Source organism: Atractosteus spatula, chromosome 5, assembly GCF_055471065.1.
Source record: "Atractosteus spatula isolate fAtrSpa1 chromosome 5, fAtrSpa1.hap1, whole genome shotgun sequence".
Lineage (NCBI taxonomy): Eukaryota > Metazoa > Chordata > Actinopteri > Semionotiformes > Lepisosteidae > Atractosteus > Atractosteus spatula.
The window spans coordinates 49,742,163-49,754,901 of NC_142710.1; the positions used below are offsets into that span (position 1 = coordinate 49,742,163).

At 36.2% G+C, this 12,739-nt stretch overlaps 1 protein-coding gene across 8 annotated transcripts in view; it reads right to left on the reverse strand.

Annotated features, from left to right (window-relative positions):
* foxp1b (forkhead box P1b) overlaps positions 1-12,739 on the reverse strand; it is a 194,094-nt gene that overhangs the window by 124,913 nt on the left and 56,442 nt on the right. For 3 of the 8 annotated variants that reach the window (XM_088917907.1, XM_088917904.1, XM_088917903.1), the window contains exon 1: positions 2,110-2,301. The exons of 4 other annotated variants lie outside the window; for them this stretch is intronic. The gene's annotated coding sequence lies outside the window, so the exon portion shown is untranslated. Of the gene's footprint in view, positions 1-2,109; positions 2,304-12,739 lie in introns of those variants that run through there. One more of the 8 variants, XM_088917897.1, reaches the window with a different exon arrangement.

Below are 12,739 nucleotides of genomic sequence, written 5' to 3' on the forward strand. Positions count from 1 at the left end.
TAACTGGAATTAAATAAAATTTTTACATTTTTAGGACACGTTTACATTTACTCACCTATTCTATATGTGAATCTTTGAAGCATATTGATGAATTCAGAATTTTTCTTCGTAAGTTACTGGAAAAGTGGAAAGACTGGACTGTTGATCAGTTTTTTCAGACTTGTTCACACTTGCCGTCTTGTGTCTGTTTGTGCTTCAACATTCAAGGGCAATTGTACAGATCTGTAGTATCACTCCATCCAAAACCAAAAATTTTGGATAAGAGCACACTAGAGTGCCAATTACTGTTTACACGTCTCCTGTAGTTCTAATCAATGACTATGTCATACTTTCCTTTTTTAAGGTTGCAAAATTGTTTTAAATACACAGCAAAATGTAACTACAGGACAGGCACACTCACTCCAAGAGGAAAACTCGTCTCTAGTGTGCTTTTTAATGGAAGTGCTTTTAGTCACTTAGGTTTGTTTCGACAAAAAGGAGGACATGCATTTTTACCACAAATTAACGTTATTCTAGTAATCATCCCTGCACATGTTTAATACGCTGTTGGAGACTACTTCTGCCATGTTTGTTTATGAACTTTTAACATGTCCTTTTCATTCTAATTAATGTTAAATGCAAAGCCTGACAATGGGAGACAATTGTTCTCCTTGTCCTTCTGCTGACAACCTCAACGAACACAAACCTGCGTGAAACTGAATTTCCGAAACACCTCATAATCCAACAAGCTTTGATCTCCTCCAGTGTTGCTAGTAACAGGCATGAACCAGTACACAAAACACAATTATTTCTATTTTTCTGTGTAAGAATTTCCACACAACAGACTTCATTTTGAACACAGAAAAAATATTAACGCTTCAGTCAATTCGAAACAAATGCAAATTTTATTTACAATGAGTTCATGGAGGTGCTGACCTTATTACTTGAATTCTAAATATATTCAGTTTGGATGAGTTCATTAAGAGGTATAAGAATAAAACACTCAATTAATTTTAAATTACCGGGCCAAAATCTTTCACATTATATTCACCAACACACATCTACACAAACTTAGTATTACAAATACACTAAGCAATGTGCTTCACAAATGTAACAGGCATTTGAAAGGTAACGCTACATTGTCCAGACATTTGATTCTTTGGAACGGAGTTTGACTTGTGGGCTTGACTGCATGTTTTATTGAGACATGAAACTTTGGGAGGAGACGAAATAACAGGATTTAAATGCTAAAGAAAAAAAATACTTTGGAAAGAAAGTCTCAACAGTGCAACAGGACACCTAAACATCATCCCGACACACAGCATTCCTAAATAAAAATATCATTCCTTCATAGTTCTATATAGTTATTTTTCATTCTTTCGGAGCAATCAGAAAGAACTTGAAGAATCTCAAAGTTTACACCACATGATAGCAGCAGCTTGCAATAAACCCGAGAAGCATGCCCTACACAGTACAATAGGGATAACCTACAGTGCTATTATGCAATTCTATTTTTATGGCTGATGCCTCTCCACACACATGAACGGGAGGACTGTCAATTCTCTTCTGCAATATCAAGTTTCCCACTCTTCAGTCCTTCTCCTCTTTGCGTCGCGGGCTACATCTCTAGTGTGCTATTAATATCAATAACGAGCCGATTCAATTTCCATATACGAAGAAGCAGGAGAAAAAAAAACCCTTCCTATTATGGTTGATTCACTCCTTTCCAAGACCCCTTCAGTCGGGAAACAAAAACCTAGAGTGGTTCCTAAAGGCTTTGGAGTTTGGGACAGTGAACGGGTAGAATTCTTTGTAGCAGACAATAGCAGCATTATCTTTGTGGGCAGTGACAAAACAGGATTAGTTAGAAGAAAAACAGGCTGTCTTCAGTTCTTTTTTTAAAAAAAATGAAGGACCCGTACTCTGAAACACAGTAACTGGTTTTCATTCTCCCCCAGAATTAGACACCTGCACTACTTGAGCTGCTTGCTGAACTCTCCACTTAAAAAAAAACACAAACCGCTGGATGAGCTGAGCAAAACTGTAAGTAGCAGAAGCGTATATACACGTTCTTATATACAACTAGAAAGGAAAGTACAGGAAAACTGTTAAAAAATAATACTGACTTACCCATTAACTGTGAAAGTCAGATACTAGACTGTAAAGTAAATCCCCAGGGTTGAGTAGACTTAGTTATTTTTTGTTGTTGTTGTTTTGTTTTTTCTCCCCACACACACAAAAGCTCCTTTGACAATCCAGACTCCCTCTCGGCTCCAACAGTGACTGCAGTGCAAGGAAGGACTGAAGGTATGTGGTCTAAACACAACAAAAGCCACTGCCTTGCTCTAGATTAAATATGCAGGAAGAGGCCCCTTTGCATAAACACAAACACTCAGCAAATGAATAACTGGCACAAATCAGATGCCTGCTGTGAGTTCTACCTGTCCTGCTCTCATTTAATTATGGAGAGCGCAAATGGCAAAAGGGGCAAGGAGAAAGAAAAACTATTTCCTTACACTTATTTTTACAATTCTGTGTTTAAGCAAAAGAGCAAAGAGAGTCAAAGATGGGAATTGCTTTAAAAGTGTATAACGGTGACATTTCCACCTGGGTAACCTGGACACTTGATTGCCTTTACAGAACACAATCCTGTCTTCTAAGCTCGTAAAATAAACTGGCATTCCCAAATAAAAAAAGACTAAGTTTTGTTTTCATATTATATCAATATTTTTTTCATCCTAACACAATAGAATGCTCTGATTTTTAATTAATCCATTCAAGACTAGACTACATTGCAGCTCATCGTACTTACTTTTAAAGATATCTATTAAAATACATTTATTTTTTATAAAAACAATACTCTTTGTATTATGTTTCATTTCTTGAATTACCTTGCCACTTAGCATAGAAGTACTTGTCTTTGTGATGCTGTTACAAAATTAAGCACATATTTATTCATGTTGATATGTTTATGTCTTACAGCACTTGCTTGTTTTTCTCCAGGGACAGGGGATTAATTGTCAGTTTTTAAAGGATTATCTTAAAATGTTTTCCTTAATGTTTTTGTTGATTAAAACAATTTAGCTTATGCGTACTGGTATAAACACTATTACCTGTCATTTCCCAATCATTTGCACATTTAATGATTTGCAGTCTACACATGTATTACTAAGAAAAAAGTTAGGGAACAAACCATTTTCAGTGTTTTTCTATCCATCGGATATTACATAGAACACAGTTTTCTCATTTTAGCAATAATACTTAGATCCTGCAAATTATAGCTTATGATATAGCTTTCTCCTCAAGTTATTTCCATAACAAATAGCTTTATAAACTCCTTTACACCTCCTACTGGATGAACAGAAAAGTAAGGCTAATGGAAAGTATTAGAAGACTGATAAACTGCAAATATCACAAATAATCAGATACTTAACAATGAAAAATCTCAAGTACTGCCTCTTACATTTATTGAAAACAGTTAGCAGTTCCCTACTCACTGACTGTTGCTTAAAAAAATACACAACGGGGCTTATTTCCAGGAGACGCTGCATGAACGTGCCAGTCTTTCTTGCTGAAAACTAGGCTGAACCACACAAAACAGAAGCAGAACCCTGAAGAAAATCTGCAGCCAAGCTTTAGATGCTGAGTGACACATACTGATGCGTGGAGTCAAAGATGTCATTTTCATACAAGCTCCACTTGCTAGAAGCAGGGAGAGAGACAGAGGGAGAGAGAGAAAAAGACAGAGAGGGAGAGCACAAGAGAGCGAGAAAGAGAGACCTCTGGAAAATAAACAGGGTGTACAATTTCAAAGGCTAGGGACACAGGCATTCCATTGTTCAAGCCAATTATCAGTGGAAAATAATAACAACAGATGGATCCAGAGACCCTGACTTTTGCTTCTACATTTCATTGCTGTACAGCAGATGATGAAATGTGAGAGCCATCTTAGAAAGGACGACTACCCCATAGTAAGTGGATTCCAAAATCCAGATGTGAACTTAAAGCAGGATAACTAAATATCGTCTGTGGCACAGTGTTACCCTGTGAAGTCCTTAGAAACAGTTAATGGTGCTAAAAAAAAATCTGCTCACACTCTGCTGGACCACATTTGTGTTTTATTTCAACAAAGTGTTTGCAGTTCCAAGATGTTTTCAATTTATGAATCATGAGACATAACACTGTTTTAATTGAAACTGCATTGCATTTAATATTTAATACACCACATGTATTGAAACACAAAAGGGGTGGGGTCACTCTCACTTTCTCTGTACGGTTCTGTGCAAGCCGATATTCAGAAACAATAATTCAGGAGTCTCATTAGCGGAACGTCTCTGCTAAAACAGCAGGATGAGTCCTGAATTCAGGAAGTGGCAATTTTAACACCAGACTATGTAACTTAGTGTTGTCAGGAGCTCAGACTAGTGAAACCTACACAACTGGCCAAGCATCACTGCAGGGATAGCTAGAAAGGGAATCCTCATTCTCTCACATGCCAGTGACTGGTTATTGGCTAAACGGCCATGAGTTTGTGGTGCTGTCACACTCAACAGTGCAAAATGATGCAGCCTGTTTGACAAAGCACCTTCTGAATGGATGTGCCTCAAGCATGTGGCCTTTGCAGGGAGCCTGATAAAGCCAGCTTTGCGCAAACACAAAAGGAATTTAAAAAGAGTAAGTTCAAATAAAATCTTCCCCCTCAGAGGGAACGGAGAAAGACCACGTTCATTCACTGAGGTCCCATGACGAGCGTCTGCAGCACGTGTCACCCACACAGATATGGGGGCAAGCAACACCTCTACCCTCCATCATCTCCGTCTCAAACCCAAATACCGCAGAGTGCGACTCAACACCTCATACAGAATAGTCTAAAGCCTCTGAAACAAGAATGGAAAAAATGAGCTTTCAATCTGATAAGACAATCTGTTTTTGTTTTAAGCATGAGTGATTTCACTACTACACTTTAAAAATCAGCTGCAGAGGGATACATTGAAAAAAAGTATAAACAGCTTCAAGGATGAGAGAGACAAATTTGTCTACATCAGTTTGAATATAAGTTCCTATTAAATTTAATTGGAAAAAAAAACAGCTCTGTAAAGACAAAATGAAAACTGGTCAATCTACTATTAACTAAACATGCATTAGAACTCTCATACAAACAAACAAACATTACCAACATTTAAAGTGAAATAAGACAAATGAATGTTACTTAAATTAAAAATATGGCCACTGTTATACTTGAAAATATTTTAGTGAGTAGGGTTAGCAGTTCTCGCCACCTGCGTCATTGGCTCTCTGTTTTATTCACACTGGCTCTTGTTTGAAAAACCACAAAGATTTTCATTGTGGTAAGGGATGTGTCATAATGGCACAAGACTACAGAACTAAGACAGAAGCTGTGACCTAAAACAAAATGCATTTTCAATGTCTGTCAAGGGGGAAGATGTCTGAAGATAACAAAACAAAAGATCCACACTTCCTTTAGAAAAAGAAAAAAGTTTTCGTTTCATTAACTCAAGACTAAGGCGTAATTATCTCCCTATAGACCTTAATCATCACAAGCCAGATAATAGAACAGAATCTGCTTCCAGTGCAGTCATTAAAGGTTTTTTTTTTGTTTTCTGTTTCTCTAAGAAGATGATACACCAAATGATGGCAAGAGATTGCAGGGCAAGAGTCACATGCAGCACAACTTCTAAACTCATCTGTAGTAAAGCATTCAGTCCAAACAATGTTACCCCAGTCAAACTATTAACTTGAACACTTAAAACACTTGAATATAAAACAGACCATTTTATAACTTTATATAATGTTTTAAATGACTAACAGTGCTTGTAATACTATTTCTTAAATGTTAAAACCCTTCAGGAATCGAAGCACAAACAGCTAAACAACTACTGGATTTCATTAGCTTGTAAAAATAATTTCCACTAACGTTCTTAATGAAGAGATTCTAGAGTTTACAGTAAATTGTCTTTTATGATAAAGAAAAATACCCCTCAACATCCTGTATCTTAGCAGCCGTTAGCCACACAGTAAACCAATCTAATCTGGTGATGAGATTAGTTCAGTTTAGTTTATATGTCATCTGCACAACTACAATGAAATGCTTATATAGCCCGTATCAGACCAGACCTCTTTCATCTCCACCAGAACTACCCAGCTCTGCCACCCCTTTCATTTATTATGAGGGTGACAATTCTTCTGTGTCCTGGTCTTGGGTACCAATTGTCACTTTCATGGCGTAACTGGTTTATCACTACTGACTGGAGAAACTGAAGTTTGTTTTTGTCTTTTTTATAAAACAGACCATATTCTGATCATATTCAAAAGCGCATTTTTCTGGGGGTGAGAATTTTATTGCAAAACTCAAGACTTCTTGAGTCTTATAATGCAATGACGGTTACTAAGAATGTCACTTTTCCTTTTAACAGGTTAGAAATGCAACCAACTCTTGACATGTATTTGTTTATATATGGATTCATCTGAAAAACCACTGTGAATAATTCTGTGGTAAAGCAAAAGTCATAGTGACATAAGACCAGACAGGCAGAAGGTACAAATAAATGCCCTGATCTTTAACCACATTGATTGTAATGGATGTCTATCAAAGGGACACAAAAGGAAATTCATATATAGTCACAAAGCAATCAACCATACAAATATATACATAACACAGTCAATCCAAAGCCAAACACAAACTGAAACGGCAGATTTGAGTTTAGCTACTTCCTTTGATGATGAAAGGTACTTTACCGTTTTTTATACCACTTGATATAGAGACCTTCCGTGTTATTCTAGCACACCAAATAAACAAATAGGCTACTAACAGGTAGGCTTTTGCAAATACCAGCTGATACATTACACAATATCTGCACAAACAAAACAGAATAGTGCTCTTTAGTCACTCAGAGAGGAACAAGGAAGTGAAGATGGCCACACTTCTGTCGAATCAATTGCCATGCAAATGATTTGTACTAACGAGTTAAGGAGGCAAGGAAAAAATGAAAGAGATCTTTCACATAGCCTTTTTTATGCAATTTAAGCAAATGATGTGGCTTTCAGTATACTGAAAGACATTTGAGAGTATCACAATCACAAGATTGAATATCTTTTATTAAATTTACCAACCTGATGAAGCTAGTTCTAATTATACAAAGCATATCATCATAGATACAGGGAGTAATTCGCTACAGAAATAACATCATTTTCCAATTCACAATGCAATATGCATACCAGAGTCTGACACATCAGATTTGCAGTAAAAATCCTAACAGAGTAGTTGGAGACGAAGAAGCATTCACAGTGTGTAAATCATGCTGATTTGGCATGGAGACCTAGAGGCCAATCTTGATCGAGAGAGTGATCAGTGAGCACAAAAAATGTGGATTTTTCTGGACGATTACTGCAATTTTTATTTGCACATTTTCTTGTTTCACTGATGTATAGTATTAGCTGCTTGCAATTAAAATCACATGGTTAAAAAAAGAAAATTCAAGAAAAAAAACACTGTTTGAAGAAAAATGTAATTTTCCTTCAGCCTGATCTGTTCTTAACCGTAAGTACTTCTGACCAAAGTATGCAGCACACCTCAAGAGTCACTAATGACCGCAACCCTGGGAATAACATACAGGGAGTTTATAATGAATCAATGGATTAACGACCTTAGGCAACCTACAAATAATTATCTTCCACAAGGATTGTTTTAATACATTTATAACACCATTGTCAATTTAGCACCTTATACATTCTTAGAAATATGTTGTAATGTCTAATCACATCAGCTCTCCACCACTGAAAATTAATTGAATTATCTCCCTCTTACATTGCAGAATTCACAAAACAAAGTCCCTTATACTAAACTCTGCTCTCAGTTAAGTCTGCTTCATTAATAAGGTACAGCACATTATATGAGATTAGATCGGACCACCTGAATTTTGATGAAACAGAGCACACCTCCCAAAAACAAAAATGCTTAATTTCCAGTACATCAGGAAAAACTACATTTTTTTTTAAATAAAAAGTGGTTCTCTAGCACATCTTCTTTGTTCTTAACAAACACGGGACTCATGCTAATGATAATTATATTTTTTTAAGTCTGAAAAGAAATAACAAAATGGACAAGGTTGTTTTTCACGTCTTTAGAAGTCAGCAAATATTTTGCAAAAGTATTTTATATGACAGTTCTACTTTTATTACAGAAGAGATCATTTTAACAGCAAAAAACTGAAGACACAATGTGTCAATTGCTACTTAATTACATTGTTACTTAAAATTAAATTAAAGTAAGTGGCAGACATCCACATTCCATTTTATTTTATCTCCATCAGAGATGGATTCATTGTTTTTCCCGATATTCTGTGACTGGTTTGGAATGAAGTCCTTATAAAAGGAAAAGAGATACAACATGGCAGTCTCTAAGAGCAGAAGATGGGAGGAATTAGTAGCTCTAATTCTTGCTTCCGCTCCAGTGACTGCAGACTATCTTTAATGAAATATTACCAGCATGATCTCTAATCTGAAAAATACATTGCACCAGCTTATTTGGGAAATAAATAGTACAAATAAAGAACTCTGGGGTTGAAATATGATAACAGACGAATGAACAGTAAAGACAAGTGCACGTTAAAATGATATGTTATTTGATGTTTGTGCATGTGGTTTGTTTTTCTTGTCATTTGGAGTTGAGCACAGTCCAAGCAGTTTCAGGCGTGATGTCCTGCTGGGAACACCCAGTGTAAAAATCAAAACCACTCCCCAACCATTGCCAATGTCTGCTTGGGTAGTACATTCAAGCTGAACTATTTTATTACAAATTATTACAGTAAGGTCCTTTTCTGATGTGCACAATTATCACTTTTCACATACACCTGTAATTCAAAAAATATTCCCAATTCTTGAATCCATAATTCAGTTGTCAAACCAACTTTTTTTAACATGCAAAATGTTAAAATTTTGAGACTGTGAAATTGTAGGATTCAAGACGGCCTTAATGTTCTGTTTTTCATAGATAGAGCAACACAAAGACAAAACAAAAAATGTTTTAACAAAAATCGTAGGTAGATAGAACTCCAACAGGATAAACAAAGAAAAGTAAAACTCCATTATTTATCAACATGCCACGTGAATCTCCAAACGACTGGTTCTTCATAAGTGTTATGGTAATGTACTGCGAGTTGACTGGCTTGATGGTTTGCATATTGACTGATTCCCAGAAAGCTGAAAACCATTTTACCTGATTACCATGGAAACCTGAATGAGGATTCCCCAATTTATAGTACTCGGAGCAATCTGCAAACCACACATTTGTCCAGCCTGACCAAGGCAATTGAAAGCAACAGGCTCTTATGTTCATTTGGGAGCCCACGCAGAGATAAAGGTAGACACCCAACTACAAGAACTGGAGTTCGGATAAAACTGCAACTTCTGCCTGAAGAGATTCATAAGGATTAGATTAAAATAACGCAACCCTATTTTTACTTGAGAGTACAACCAATCTCTTACACAGTGGCCACGCTTCAATTTAAGCATCTTTCTTGCACACTCTGTAAATAACCTGTGTACAAATGACAGGGGTTTTAAACTACATACATACTCTACTAATGACCCAGAAACTGTTTATTGAACAGTAATAGAGTTTGTTTATTCAGTGTGTTTTTATTTAGAGTTACAAAATGCTTGGTAAATCTATTTGTTTTAAAAAGCCATAATCAGACGCAGAACAATAGCTTTTGCTATTTAATGCATATATAAGAGCACTAAAAGTCCATGGAATTTTAATGTTGAATTATTTTGTAAGAAAAACCTCAGGCCTCCAAGTTTTTAATCTTAAAACTTTTTTTTAAATGAAGCCAATGTTGACTTATGAAACTTAATTTTAAGAAGGCACACAATTTAGTGCCACATAAAAAGTTTAAATAAAATGTTAGAGCAGGACCATTGCTTTTGGACTATACTCGTGCGGTCTCATTTTACTTAAAAAAGAAAAAAGATATTTCATTGTGACATATTGCGAAGATGGATAGGTAATTAATCAGCCTGCTGGACAGTGACATTGTCCAAATTTAAACTCTCATAAAGAATCCATGCCTAGCTCCTGTTGTAAATTATTCATTACTATGGTGTTAATGTTCAGCATATAGAATTAAAAATAGCTTATTCCAGTTAATTACAGTTCTAGTTAATACTACAGACGTCAAGGTTTGCACCAGTAATCTTTCAAACTATTTAACCCTGACAACTATACAGTAAGTTACAGTTAGAATGGCTCACATAACTCAAACTTCAAGTTTTAATTTGGTCTCAGATAAAGGAAAGCAAAACTGTTGTTTTTGTTGGGTGTAACACGAATTTTTGAAAGAGTGGGGAATTAAAATAAACATCTGCTAAGCAAGACCACAATACTATGTATTGTGTTAGATTCCAAAGTTAAATTATGATGTTTTGGAAGCAATTTCTTATACTTTGGGAAAAAAAAAGTCTGGGCTTTCCAGAGATTCCTAAATGCACTCATTCCCACAGATTAAGTTACGAATCCAGGAGCACAGAACCTTCCTGAACAATGACCTTTTTAATTTTTAAATTCACTTTTTTTAAAATAGGAACTAGTTTCTATCCCATTTGAAGTACATATCTCTTGCATTTAGGTAGCAAATATTGTGCATATACATAAGCTCAGACAAAACTAGGCAGGGTAATGGGGAACTGATATTTCTTCTGACCATGAATGGTCATGCTGTCCATACACATTGCAAAAAATGGTTCTTCTTTGTCCCTGAGTGACTGAAATATCCCACAATCTCCTGAAATACATTTAATCAAATACCTTTGTTTATTAGTATTTTCACAAGCCTTCCATGGATCAAGATATTTATGTCAAGATAACTGAGATATACAGCTTCACTGGCTCTACCACATATACTGGAAGTGCATGGTAGTAATTCTTCAAATATAACCACCAGTCTTTGGGGTGAAATGGTTAATACTGTATGTGTATACAGTAGCATCGCAATAAAAAGTACTGAGAGTGGTTTGTGTTCAAATTTGAATATTTAAATATGAATTTTAGATATAGCTTTTATAACAATTTACATACCTGCACAGTACATTACATGATATGCTGAGTGAAGACACATTTTATTTCAGGTAGCAAAAGAAATCAACCATTAAACCCTGTATGTTCACTGTTTTTATTTGTATGAGCTTTTTCAAAGATACATGTAGTGTAAGTCTTGGCTTTCAAGGCTACTTTGTGTTCCAGCAACAGAAATGAATGAGGTAGGTTGAAAGAGGTAGCTTCACTCAACTGCGTGGCACACATAGCCAAATTGGAAGCGCAGATAATGTTTAATTTCCATAACAGCATTGCAGGATCTGATCACTATCCAAACTCTTCTTTGTGCAATGCTGCAAGAGAATATAAAAAGTTACCACAGGTAAAGGCCAGGCACGCCCTGGTATAGGAGTATACAGTACATGCAATATCTGTTTTGACCAACAAAGTGGGGAAGAGAAAGGCTTTGAAATACTGGGCAATTACTTCATTTTTTAAAAATCTCGTAACAAAAGATGTGGGGCTGTTTTGTTTTCCCGGAGTTACACAACACCACAAGAATTTGCGTAAAGGGTTTAAAAGGTCAACAGATTAAACCACAAAATGGAACCATTAACAGTGTCGCTTATGCCACCTGTTTACAGCAGCGTATAACAATCAAACAGTGTCGCAGTTTTGCATGGAAAAGGCCAGTCTTAATTAGGCTTTGATCTTCCTGGCGGAGAGAAGCAGAGATGTATCTGCCGCTGCCCAGATGAATTCTCGCGCTGACAATGAGCTATACAATGGTGTGAAAGGAGGTAGAAACAATGAAAAAACACTACTTTTAGCTGAACACATGGAGATCCTGTCTGTGATCAGTGCAGCAGAGAAGTTACTTGATCTCTGCTTTAACAATGCCTGTACTTCAAGCAACATTGGTACTTAAGTGATAAACCCTGCACATAGTGGTGCACCACTCTGGTCCATGATGGCTAAAAGCCTTGGAGTTTTTAAGATGTTCAGAGAGAAAAATACATTTAACTGAACTAAAGATTGAATTGTTTTGTCGGTTACAGCCCATCCTGACCCTTCCCAAAGTCTTCATTCCCATTTTCAACTGCTGCCTTCAGGGATGCCGATTAGAAAGCCTACGGCCAAGAAAAAATGTATCCACTGGGAACAAAAGATTTCTTGTAAACAGTATATTAAAGGCAGCTACGTCACTGTTTCCTATATTAAGTTATTGGATTAATGTAATGATAGTGTAATATGGACAGAGTGAAATGTGCGTAAACTGTATGTATTGTTCAATGGCAAGGAATGCTGTTTGTTTTTAGCGTATACTTATTTTATGTTTAGCATAATTTGTTTTGAATGGTGATGCCAAAGACAAATTTCCACCCTTCTGGAGTGACAATCATGTTTTAGAAATGAATCCTTTTCTACTCTGTATTTAGATGTAGAGAGATACATGATACAGATCTATTTGTGACTTTCACTCCAAACTGGTAGCTGTCAATGACACTGACACTACTAAAACTGCCACAAATCCATCAAATCTCAATCACCAGGCTGCATCTCAGTCAAACCTACACTGTCTGTAGTCCAGTGCAGGAGATTTGTTTGGCTTTAGAAATGCAACCCATCTGTTGCTTGTCACTTTGTGTTGTACATGTCTGCAGGCTTGAGCTGTCATGATCCGTTTGTGACCGGATTTGTGCTTTC